The sequence below is a fragment of the Ovis aries genome, chromosome 15 (assembly GCF_016772045.2).
Source record: "Ovis aries strain OAR_USU_Benz2616 breed Rambouillet chromosome 15, ARS-UI_Ramb_v3.0, whole genome shotgun sequence".
Classification (NCBI taxonomy): domain Eukaryota; kingdom Metazoa; phylum Chordata; class Mammalia; order Artiodactyla; family Bovidae; genus Ovis; species Ovis aries.
The window spans coordinates 21,962,207-21,975,454 of NC_056068.1; the positions used below are offsets into that span (position 1 = coordinate 21,962,207).

A 13,248-nucleotide genomic window follows, 5' to 3' on the forward strand; every position below is an offset into this window, starting at 1 on the left:
GGGGCCCACCCGTTTGTTTGCAGAGGGGGGGATGTTTCTAGAGAAGGTATCATTGTGAGCTGGGGGGATACCCCCAAGAACTGTGAGCTACAATACCCAGGGGCCTGATTTGAACCTGGTTGTGGTCCTATTGTGTTTCTCCAGCTGTTGTTGGAAACAGATCAAGATGTATTTCTTAATAACCAAGATATTTTTATATTTTGGAACCTGTTGCATCTTTTCTTCACTGAAGAATAAACATAAAATGACAATGCCAGACGGAAACAAAATGCAGTGTTTTCTCCTGCCCCCCACCTGCTGAAAGAATCCCTAAGGAGTTACTTCAGATAGCTGGGGGTCTGAGTAGGGGTGGGTGAAGGTAGAGGAAAAGGAAAGTGAATGGACGGGCCTATGGATTCCTTCCCCCACTACCCAAGCCCTAATAGAGAAGCCCTGCTTTTCCTTACTTTGCATATCTGATTTTCAAAGAAGTTATAATTTGGAAAAATGTGATGAAACAAACAGGAGGAGAAAACTAAAACTTAAACTACTAGTCTGCCTCCCGAAGGGCAACAGCCTCTTACAGAAAGCACCTGGTCTTTCTTCCGCCGCAGGGACAGCGCTAGTCTGTTGTAAAGCGAGCAGCAGGACTAGTCAGGGCCTGGGCTTGCACCACAGGCCTCTTTTAAGACAAATATCGTTGTGGGGGAAGGAAAGTGGACAGAGTCGTTGGTCCTCACAAATTTCTATTTTGTCCTTCAAATCGGCTTTTTTTCAGAGCCAGCACTAGACATTTATAGCAAGAATAAAGTCTTGCCTGGCCCCTGGGTGAGAAGTACAGGGGCTTGTGTGCGTGCGTACGTGCTCAGTTGCTAAGTTGTGTCCAGCTGTTTGCAGCCCAGGTATCTTCGAGTTAAAGAAGAGACAAACTGAGGCTTAGTTTAGTGGTTGGCTCCCAACTTAGATTTAAAGGGAGGGGTGGAGGCCTGAAGTCAATGTGACCCTTAACCTATGGACAAGCACTGCTCCACTCAGTTGAGAATCTCTGATTTCTATGTTAGATGCCACTTAATAGATCAACAAGGAGTCAGTAGTGACATGACCAGGGCATTTCTTCAGCTGAAATTTTTTTAAAATCAATAATGTCATCGAAGGCATGCTTATCAGTTTTTAAAAATCATGTGAATCATGTGAAATTCGGCAGAATAGTAGATAGCCTCAACATTTTACCATCTACCGCTCTCCTGGATTGACTTCAGGGTCCATGATGAAGATGGTCCAGCCTCCTGGTCCCTTGACCATCCCCACTGCCGTGATTGTCTCCCACCCAGCGCCCCTTCACTTAGGCCACATACTGAAGCCATGTCCTGGAAACTCATTCCACAGAATTGTCCTAACCCTGAAATCTCAAACTCTGAAACTCCAGTCTGCTCAAAGTCCCAGTTTCCACATTCCTACATGCCCATTCAGCTTATTTTCAGTCACATCAACTTCTCTTCTCCTTACTCTTCTCCATTTTCTCAGGGTAGCAACTTTCCTTTGGTTTCTTCTCCTTGGTGAAGATTGCATGATCAGTCTGTTCACGCACTTCACCACCACCATCCTCACTGCCTTTGCCCTGGTTGAGCTGCCGCTCCTCTGACTCTTTCTGGTCCTGTGCTGTGCTATGCTTAGTCGCTCAGTCGTGTCCAGCTCTTTGTGACCCCATGGACTGTAGGCTCCGCTGTCCATGGAGATTCTCCAGGCAAGAATACTGGAATGGGTTGCCATGCCCTCCTCCAGAGGATCTTCCCAATGCAGGGATCAAACCCAGCTCTCCCACGTTGCAGGCGGATTCTTTACCATCTGAACCACCAGGGAACCCCAAGAATACTGGAGTGAGTAGCCTACCCCTTCTCCAGGGAATCTTCCTGAGCCAGGAATCGAACTGGGGTCTCCTGAATTGCAGGCGGATTTTTACCTGCTGAGCTACCAGGGAAGCCCCATTTGTGGTCCTATATTAGCCTATTTCTGGCTTCTTCTGCTCAGGGTCTAGGCCTGCTAAGCACTTCCAGAGGAAATCACATAACCTAGTGGATTGACTCAATTACAGAATTATGATTTCCAGCACCAGCTGAGTCCTTGGTGTGGCCAGGAAACCTTTAGCTCTTTCCAGCTTCGCACAGGGTCCCTTTCCTGAAGCCTCCTTCGCTCTCCCTGTCCCTTTCACTCTCAACAGACAGACCTGCCCACTTCATCATGGGCAGTGGGATCTGAGCTCCTTCAACAGCCCTCTTCTTCACCTCCTTGCTTCCCCACAGAGGTCCCTACTCCTGCCTCTCGTCATCAGAGCAGGAAGAGGCCTCTTCCCCTCCTCTGAAGCCTCACCGCATCATTCCTGCAGTCCCTTTGTATCTGCTTCTCCTTCACCAATCCCTCATCTCAGCCTGCAGGTGTCCTCTCATCCTGAAATCCCTCATTCCTTCCCACCGTCCTCTCCAGTGAGTACCGCCACCCCCCGCCACCCCCCCATCTCTGTTTTCGTGCTTCCTGACATCTTCTCCCTGCCATCTGACTTTTCACCCTGCCGTGCTCTGATGTCAGTTCTCAGAAAGGTCACCAAAGCCTCTTAAATGTTAAATGAAGTGGGTTTTCCAGTCCTCAGTCTGACTTTCTACGCGTTTGACCTTCTTGTCAATGTCCTGACATTCTCTGGTCTTGGATTCCCACATGACACTTTCTCCTGATTCTTCTCCTCTCCCTCTGATTGTGTGTTCAAAAATATATATATCTATTTTTTTCCGGAATCTCAGTTCCTCCACCAGGGATAGAACCTGCATCACAGCAGTGAAAGCCTGGAATTCTAACCACCAGGCCACCAGGGAACTCCCCAAAATAATTCTTTTGCTGCTCACTTCACTTGTCCCTTTGATGTTGATGTACCCCAGCCTCTGCTTTTGCTTCCGTTTCTCTCATTGTGTGCTTTTCTTTTCTTTCTTTTTCTTTTTAATATTTTTTTATTTACTGAGCCGCACTGGGCCTTAGTTGTGGCACTCAAGATCTTTGATCTTTGTTGCGGCATGTGGAATCTTTAGTTGTGGCTTGTGAACTCATAGTTGTGGCATGTAGGCTGCACTTCCCTCTCTGACCAGAGATGAAACCCAGGCCCTCTGCGTTGGGAGTGCAGAGTCAGTGGACCACCAGGGAAGTCCCTGTATGCTTTCTTTGCTATGATAGAAAGAATACATTCTTTAGAGTAAGATGGAGTGGGTTCAGATTCTATGTTCACCTCTTACCAGCGCTGTTATCTGGAGCAAGTTTTCCTATATGGGGCCGATAATATCAACGTTATTGACTGGGTATAAGGATTAAAGGTGATGCATATCGGGGGCTTCATTCAGCAGCTGACAGGGACAAGCACTCAGTGCATTTTCATCCTCTTCTTTCCCTTCGGTACCCTCCCCCAACTCCCTACTCTCTTTCCTGTTGAATAGCTTCTTATACTTTGACTTATTTTGGGGAGTGTTGTAAAGCCCAGGATGTGAAGTCAGCGTTGGGTTGAGATTCTTGCTCTTACTTGTCCTGTGACTCTGGGCCCATTGCTGCTCTGAACCTTGGTTTCCGCATCTGTAATACGGTGATAGTAGTTCCACATCTCTGATCAGTGTTGAAGGGGGGAGTAAATATTTATATATTTGACCCTTGAACAACATGGGGGTTAGGGGTGCCACCCCCATGCATTGTGGAAAACCGTGTAACCTAGAGTCAGCCTTTTGTACCCACGGTTCCTTCACAAGTGCATCAACTGACCGTAGATCATATAGTACTATAGTATTTATGACTGAAAAAAATCTGTTTAAGTGGATCCATGCAGTTCAAACCTGTGTTGTTCAAGCGTCAACTATATATACACACACACTATATATGTATATGAAAAGACGTGGTTCAGTGCCCAGCACAGCACCCGGCACGCAGTAAGCTCTCAGCAGATGGTGTTGTTATCCCAGAGCTGTCCCTGTTCTCTCACACACACATACTCTCAAACATCTCACTCCCACCCCACACCCATCTCTTGTGCCCTGGACCTGGATTTTGCCAGCTGGCGGCAGAACATCTCTACTCTGATGTTTTGCAGATGGCTCAGGCTCTTGTTCAAAACCGAACTGTTTGCTTCGCCTCCCCCCTGCCCCCCAATACTTGCTCTTCACATGCTCTTCTCTCAGGTAAAGCATCACCATCCATCCAGGTGTGACTTTTTGGACCGTCTCTCTCGTTGTTATTGCCTGCCTCTTGGCAGTCATCTCTCTGACTTATTTCTGCAGTTTATCCTTTTCTCACTGTACTGCTTCAATTTAGGCTCTCATATTCTAGTGCATCAGAGTGACCTTTCCAAGATACAAGTCCCGCAGTTTCACTTTCCTGTTACAAGGCTCCATGCTTTCCTGTTAAAACTCTTTAAGACTTAAATCTAAGTTCTGCTAGGTCTTATGCTGACCTATTTCTCTATCATCGCCTCCTGCCACTCACAGCTCGGCCCATACACAAATTTGTTAACTGGCCATTCCTCCAAGATACCATATACCTTCGGGCCCTTCCTTTCTTTTTTAAAAAATCACCCCTCCCTGGGTTGTCCTTCTATTCCCCAACTGGCAAATATCCTTAAAGAATAGGCAAATGTCTTCTTCCCTCTTGACCCTCCTGTGATGTCCTCATCCTTTCATCCTGTTACTCCTTTCGTGCATAGATAGCATTTTAAAAAACATTTCTCCATTGTTGCAGTGATCACTTTGTATCAGAGTTATTTATATGCCTGTAAACAGTGGGCCTGGCACAATGCCTGACAATGTTGGTTGAATTTGAATAAATGAATACATGAAATGATAGGGTCTGGAAGTATCTTGTGAGATGGGATCTAATAAGTTGAAATTTGTTAAATATGCATCAAGAAGACCAGTTATACAAGAATGAAAATGGAAGAGATTGGCCTCACAGCAGAATATGTTAAAAATTTGGGAAGGGGAGTTGGTTGATAATACTGTGTGAGTCAACAGTGTGAGGTGGTAACAAAAAAAAAAAGAAGAGGAAGAATGGGAAGAGAGGGAAAAAGAGTGTGAAATGTCTTGGATGAGAAAGTTGACTGTCTGATTTTATAGCCAGAGTATTGTGTTTGGTTCTAAGTATTAATGGTTTTAGAGGGATTTTTATGGCAGAAAGTGAAGAGGAACTAAAAGCCTCTTGATGAAAGTGAAAGTGGAGAGTGAAAAAGTTGGCTTAAAGCTCAACATTCAGAAAACAAAGATCATGGCATCTGGTCCCATCACTTCATGGGAACTAGATGGGGAAACAGTGGAAACAGTGTCAGACTTTATTTTGGGGCTCCAAAATCACTGCAGATGGTGACTGCAGCCATGAAATTAAAAGACGCTTACTCCTTGGAAGAAAAGTTATGACCAACCTAGATAGTATATTCAAAAGCAGAGACATTACTTTGCCGACTAAGGTCCGCCTAGTCAAGGCTATGGTTTTTCCTGTGGTCATGTATGGATGTGGAGTTGGACTGTGAAGAAGGCTGAGCACCGAAGAATTGATGCTTTTGAACTGTGGTGTTGGAGAAGACTCTTGAGAGTCCCTTGGACTGCAAGGAGATCCAACCAGTCCATTCTGAAGGAGATCAACCCTGGGATTTCTTTGGAAGGAATGATTCTAAAGCTGAAGCTCCAGTACTTTGGCCACCTCATGTGAAGAGTTGACTCATTGGAAAAGACTCTGATCCTGGGAGGGATTGGGGGCAGGAGGAGAAGGGGACGACAGAGAATGAGATGGCTGGATGGCATCACTGACTCAATGGACGTGAGTCTGAGTGAACTCTGGGAGTTGGTGATGGACAAGGAGGCCTGGCGTGCTGCGATTCATGGGGTTGCAAAGAGTCAGACGCGACTGAGCGACTGAACTGAACTGAGGCCAGAATAGCAATAATTCTTGAAACCATTTTGTTTTTAAGATTTTGGGGAAAAAATTCTAAAAATAGACAAACTGGTAGCTAACATGATGAAAAAGGAGGAAGCACAAATATATAAAATAAAAAAATGACAGTGGAGAAATAACCGTTGAAACAAACAAAACTGTAAGAGTCTTTGCATATCTGTGCAAATAAACTTTAAAACCTTGATGAAATTAATAATTTCTAAGGGAAATTCTGATTACTAAAATGAATAGAGACAGGATATTTAAACAGACCAATTTCTGTGAAAGAAATAGAGAACTTTAATAAGGAACTATTCCTCAAAAAAAAGTACCAGCCTAGATTATTTCACAGGGGAATTCTACCAAACCTCTACTTATCAGATAGCCCCAGTGCTCTACAGATGATGTCTGAGAATGAAACCAAGGAGAAACTTGCTCCTTCTTTTTAAAAAATATATCTACCTGGTAGTGCAAAAAAGGAGACTACAGACAAATATTACTTATGAAATACCTGTGAAAAGAAGAAAATACCTATGAAAAGAATACCCCAGTGGCTCAGTGGGTAAAGAATCTACTTTCAGTGCAGGAGACAGGAGACATGGATTTGATTCCTGGGTATGGAAGAGTCCTTGGAGGAGGGAATGGCTACCCACTCCAGTATACTTGCCTGGAAAATCCCATGGACAGAGGAGCTACAGTTCATGGTGCCCCAAAGAGTCAGACATGACTGAACAACTGAGCAACCACAAAAAAGCACAACAAACGTAGTACTAATATAGCTCTAATATATAGTTTATTAGTGAACAAAGTTCAGCATCACATTAAAGTGTAATTCATTATGATCAAGTAGGGTTAAAACCACAGGAATGCAAGGTAGGCTCATTATTAAGAAATCCATGTTTCCATAATAATAGAATATTATCAGGAAAAATAATGAGAATTGTCTCCATAAATTATGACAAAACTTTCATCAAAATTCAACATCCGTTCGTTATAAAACCACTGCAGCAAATAAGACTTGCTTGGGGACAGAGCGGTGATGGTGTAATTTGAGATTCTACCTGGGATTGTCCTCATGGCCACATACTTCTTCATTCCAGAAATGGCCACTGCACGCATCCATGGATTCACTCATGGGAGCAAGGGGAAAAGGGCTGCCCATTATTCACATTGGTGACATCTGATGGAAAGAGATAAGTGCATCTCTGGAGTTAATCATCACTATGTGTGGAATGGTTTGGAGAACGTTGATTAAGAAAGCATTTTCCTTATTGATGAGAAATAACTCAGTTATGCTCGTCTACCCCTGTTAGAAGGTTATGCAGTGTATTGTGTAGCTTGCAGTATATTTTGTAGAGCATGAGAAAAATAAAAGAAAAAAGTAAAAGAAAAAAAAATAATACTTGATGGATTCTTTCTTAACGTGATAAAAATTTATATACCTTATTCCAGAAACCATTCACTTTCTAAACTGGGAAACACTTCAAGTATTTTCTGAGTCCAGAAACCAGGGAAAAATGCTCAATATCTCCACTACTAGTCAACTTTGTACCAGAGGTATATAGAAATTGATTAGAGGCATAAAGCTTAATAAAGAATATTTCTTTTTGTAGATGATATGGTAATAATCCTGGAAATCATTGAGAATTATTGATAAAACTCAATGAAACTCAATAAAAGATAACAGAGTATAAAATGAACCTACTGAAATTAACAGCTTTCACATACACAGAGTAACCAATTAGAGAAAGTGATGGTAGAGAAAACCTCATTTAATCACAATTAAGAAGAATTCAATACTTAGAAATGAACTTAACAGGAAATGTATATAACTTACAGGAGGAAAACTCTAAAACTCTTCAGAAAGACTCATTTGAACAAATGAAAGACATCCCTTATTCTTGAGTAGGATGGTTCAACAACATAAAAATGACAGTTCTCTCTATATCAATTTATAAATTTAATATAATCCCCAAAAAGTTCTAACGGGCTTTTTTTTTGAAAGTTAGATAAATATATACTGAAGTTTTTATGGAGAAATAAATTTGTAAGAATAGTCAAGAAAATATTTAAAAAAGAGAAAAATTTCAGAGGGGAGGGACCAGCTGTACCAGATCTTAAATTATACTATAAAACCTCTACAAATAAAACATTGTGGTACTGGTACATGAATCAGCAAATATACAAGTGATACAGACTATGAAGTCCAGGAAGAGACCGAGGAACTATGGAAATTTAGTGTATGATAAAGGCAGCATTGAGAGCAGGAGGAGAAGGGGACGACAGAGGATGAGAGGGCTGGATGGCATCACCGACTCGATGGACATGGGTTTGGGTGGACTCTGGGAGTTGGTGATGGACAGGGAGGCCTGGCGTGCTGCGGTTCATGGGGTCGCAAAGAGTCAGACACGACTGAGTGACTGAACTGAACTGAAAGGCAGCATCTCAAATCCCTGGGGTAAAGATTGACTTTAGTAAATGGTGCTGGAACAACTGGGTAGCCATTAAAAAAAAAAAGTTAAGTTGGATCTATACCTCACATTATACGGAAGAATAAATTCCAGATGGAACAGGGATCTAAATGCAAGCAATTTTGAAACCATATGAGAACTAGAGAAAAAGCAGAAGTGAATTCTTCTCTCATGTTAGCATAGGGAAAGCCTTTCTAGCCATCACTCAAAATTCAGAGGAATGAAATATAGGTAATTTGATTATATAAAAATAAAATCCTTTTCATAGCCAGAAAACAATCATAAACTAAGTCAAAAGATGACTGATAGGGACTTCCCTGGTGCTCCAGGGCTAAGACTGCACACGTCCAATGCAGGAGGCCTGGGTTCAATCCCTGGTCAGGATCTAGATTCCACATACTGCAACTAAAAGTTCCTGCGTGCCTCAACTAAAGACCCCATGTGCTGCAACTGAGACCCAGCACAGCTGAAGAAATGTGTGTGTGCGCTCAGTCGCTCAATCATGTCCGACTCTGCAACCCTGGGGACTGTAGCCCACCAGGCTCCTCTGTCCATGGGATTCTCCAGCCAAGAATACTAGAGTGGGTTGCCTTTCCCCCTGACACAGGGATCAAACCTGAGTCTCCTGCATTGGCAGGTGGATTCTTTACTGCTGCACCACCAGGGAGGCAGCCAAATAAATAAATATACATATCCCCAAAGAGAGATCACTGACAAACTGGGAAATCTCTGCAACATATATCAAAGACAAAAGGATAACATTTCTAATACATAAAGAGCTCTTAAAATGAAGGTACAAAAGATAGAAAAATGGGAGAGATGTGAACAGATAATTCATGTACATATACAAAATACATAAAGATAAGGATGAATTTAAATTGAATTCTTAAACCTACCAAAAGAGGCTCAAATTCATAACTAAAGAAATTTAAACAGCACTAAGATACAATTTGTCACCTATCATATTAGCAAAAATTTAAAAGTGTGACAACATATTGGCAAAATTGTGGGAAAATGCACTCTCATGCATTGCTGATGGGAATGCAAATAGATACAATGCTTTTGGTGGGGAATTTGGCAATACTTAATGAAGTTATCTACTTAATGTATCTATATTCACCTAGCCATCTTCTTTGAATCTACCCTGAAGATAGACCTCGATCAACATAAAAACACATATGCATAACGTTATTCATTGCTGTACTGTTTGTAACTGCAAAATATTGGGAAAAAAAAAAACCTGAATTCCCATATATAGAAGACTGATTGACTAAATCATGATATATCTACATAATAGAGTACCATGTAGCTGTAAAATAAGGAAGATTTCTAGACCAATATGGAATGATTTCCAGAATATATTAAGCAAATATTCATTGAAGCGAAGTGAAAAATGTAGGTGTAAAAAGAATGTGTGTGTGTTAGTTACGTCTGACTCTTTGCAACCCCATGGACTGTCGCTCACCAGGCTCCTCTGTTCATGGAATTCTCCAGGCAAGAATACTGGAGTGGGTTGCCATGCCCTCCTCCAGGGGATCTTCCCAACCCAATCTTGAACCTGGGTCTCTGCATTGCAGGCAGATACTTTACCATCTGAGCCACAAGGGAATATCAGTGTTTAATGCTATTTCGGGGACTTCCCTGGTACCCAGTGGCCAAGACTGCAAACTCCCAGTGCAGGGGACCTGGGTTTGGTCCCTGGTCAGGGAACTGGATCCCATGTGCAATGAAGTTTGAAGATCCCACATGCTGCAACCAAGACCCAGCAGGGGCCAGTTAAAAAAAAAAAAATTACTATGCTATTTTTCACATAAGAAAAGGGAAATAAATAAAATATACATATATCTTTTTTTCCAGTTAACGTAGAACAAATCAGATCGGTTATCGACGGGAGTGGATAGGAATAGGGTGGAAAGACTAGAGAAAAGGGATTGGAGTAGAGAGAAAGATGGAGGCATGACACTTCTGAATGTATGTTTTCCTATAGCTCTGACTTTTAGAATCATGTTACTCTTTCTCCTGCCCCCAAATTAATTAAAATCAACCAAAATGTTAGGACAACCCAACATGGTCTACCAATTGTAATAAATGGATTTAACTGTATTACAGATTAATAACATAACCACACTGAAGGCAGAGGAAAGAAAAGAATTAACCTGAGTCACTTTGGAATCAGTATTTTGAGTGTACACTGTAAGGCTAAAGACAAAAAGGACTATATACCTGAAGATCAATTTCTGGCTGGTAAATTTATTTTCCTATGACCTGGCATAGCCCAATAGATAAATATTTTTTAAAATGACTATACTAATCCATATAAGGTACGGATTAGCAAGTCAAATTTTGATGTGTTTTCTAGGACTGAGGAAATATTTGTAAATATATTGTGGATAGAGTCAGGTTTCTCACTGTGTGGAAAAAGGAGTTACAAATAAGGAAAAGGAAAAAGAGAGATGGAACCCTGTGGTGCTGGGCTAGAGGCAGGATCAGGATAATTCATGGTCTATTTCTCCATCTGTCTGTCAAGATAAGTAGATGGAAGTGTGTGTCTAGGTGTGATACATACATGTATTTCCTACTCTACTCCTGAGAGGGCCCAGAATGTTACCCCAGTGGGACGAGTATACCTCATGCCCAAATTTTGATTTCTGAGAACTACTCTCCAACAAGAGGAGCCAAAAGTGATTTCTTTTGACAAATAGCTGATGACAGAGCTGGAGCAGAGCAAATACAAGATGAGGGTATCTTGTAAAAATACGGGTTCTAATTCATTAGAACTGGAGCAGAGTTTGAGATTCTGCATTTCCATTCTATGCTGCATATTCTATTCTACTGCATTTGAAGTGTGTTGATTCCCAGTGGTGCGTGAGCGTCTGCTTTTCTGAGAGGGCCCTGGTGACAGTGCTGCTCGTCTCCAGAGCGCTCTTTGATTAGCAGACAGCTCCCTAGTATAGGTTATTACACAGGAGACTCCCAGCACTGGCTGTGGAGGGAGAAGTGGTTTAGGCTAAGGTAACCTCCATTCCGAGAGTTTTGGTGAGGTTGTTTAATCCTCAGGGATGCATTTATTTAGGTGACAGTGTGGTAGAGTGGAAAGAGCACTGATTTGGGAGTCAGAGTGAATCTCACATTCGTAGTTTACAGTCTGGGTGGCCTTGAACATTATTTCACCGTTTCGGAGTCTTGGGTTTGCAGGTAGCAAAATAGATACAGTAAAAATTTCCCTGGCAGCTTAGCATTAGAGAAATTGTGTCTAAAGGACCTAGCATAGCTCTAGACACAGAGTAGCTGTTCAGAAAAGTGATGACAATTATTATCACTTATGCAATAGAATTGGAGAAGGCAATGGCACCCCACTACAGTACTGTTGCCTGGAAAATCCTATGGATGGAGGAGCCTGGTAGGCTGCAGTCCATGGGGTCGCTGAGAGCCGGATATGATTGAGTGACTTCACTTTGACTTTTCCCTTTCATGCACTGGAGAAGGAAATGGCAACCCACTCCAGTGTTCTTGCCTGGAGAATCCCAGGGACGGGGGAGCCTGGTGGGCTGCCGTCTATGGGGTCGCACAGAGTCGAACACGACTGAAGCGACTTAGCAGCAGCAGCATGCAATAGCATCCTCTTTAGTGGAAGCCAAGAACTGTGATTAATGTGCATGAAAAGTTCTGTGAGGAACCTCAAAGCAGTTTTGCATCAGAGACAACTTACTTCTATTCATTGGCCAAAAGAAGGCTATGATTACTTAAGTAAAATAATTTTGGGCCTGATGAAAAATATTTGTTGTCTTCCCCTGCATAATTAACTTTTAGAATCATCGTTAAGTCTTGGCCTGATGAAATTTGACACATTATTCACCGATTCAAAGAAAGATTTGTTGAGCGCCTGTTACTCTGAGTCCAACAATCCTGAACTCTTGTAATGTCCTGCATGGAGCATCTAGTTGAGAACTGAGCCCCTTTGAGCTCACTGTCCTCTTTGCCTCCTTTCCTCAGGAAAGCCCCCTGAGCATGGGGTTCAGATTGAGCTAATACTCCTAGCACCTCGCACACCCCTGTCTTAGCACTTGTCTCACCAACCTGCAAGCTGCTCCTCCTTCTCCTCTCTTCTCATTTTTTTTTCCCTGCAAACTTCCTGAAGGCATAAAGCTCTTTGTAGCCCCCTCACAGAACACTGGCTGCACCCACCTTGTAGTTGAACTGATTGCCTGGCACAGGACATCCTCACGGAGATCAGTGTCTGAGGTGTGTGGGAGGGTCAGGGAAGAGGTGGTGATGCTTGAGCTGAGGTTTAAGAAGAGATGCGAGGCAGGAGGGAGGTAGAGTGGCCGGAAGACATGGTGCGTTTGGGGCACTGCACGTAGTTTGGACCAACCTTAAATGCGGGGATTGGGGGACAAATGTGAATGGATAAGCAAAGCTGGAGGAGAGGTAAGGACTAGCGCAGGACAGACTGAAGTGCAGCTGAGGAGGCTGGGTTTTATGCTGAGGGTAATGACAGGCCAGTGAAGGATTTTAAACAGGAATGTGTAGGGGGAGGGTTGAGGGTGATACTCAATAGAGGGAAGTGGGGTAGGGATTTTGATGTAAGCCAGGTAATCAGACCCAGCTGTTACCCTGATACCTTTGTGGCCCAGAGCAGAGTGGTTTGCTCTGGAGGCACCCTTTGCCTGTCCTGCCGTTTTGGCTGAACGGTAGGAGCTCACCTGGACAGGAATCTGGCCCATGAGAAAGCAGAAGGTGCAGCCGCCTCTAGCGTGCAGAGTGAGTGGATAGTAGGAGGCCCTTGGACCACCTGTACTGGGTTTGCTAACCAGGTCTGCCATGGCATTGGGATGGAGACTTTGGAGAAGTTACA

General features: G+C 43.0%; 1 protein-coding gene and 1 pseudogene across 3 annotated transcripts in view; both read left to right on the top strand.

Annotated features, from left to right (window-relative positions):
• The window catches only part of DIXDC1 (DIX domain containing 1), a 79,344-nt gene that overhangs the window by 15,726 nt on the left and 50,370 nt on the right, over window positions 1-13,248 (top strand). The gene's annotated exons all lie outside the window — the stretch shown is intronic.
• LOC114118387 (NADH dehydrogenase [ubiquinone] 1 alpha subcomplex subunit 1-like) lies at window positions 6,971-7,319 on the top strand (annotated as a pseudogene).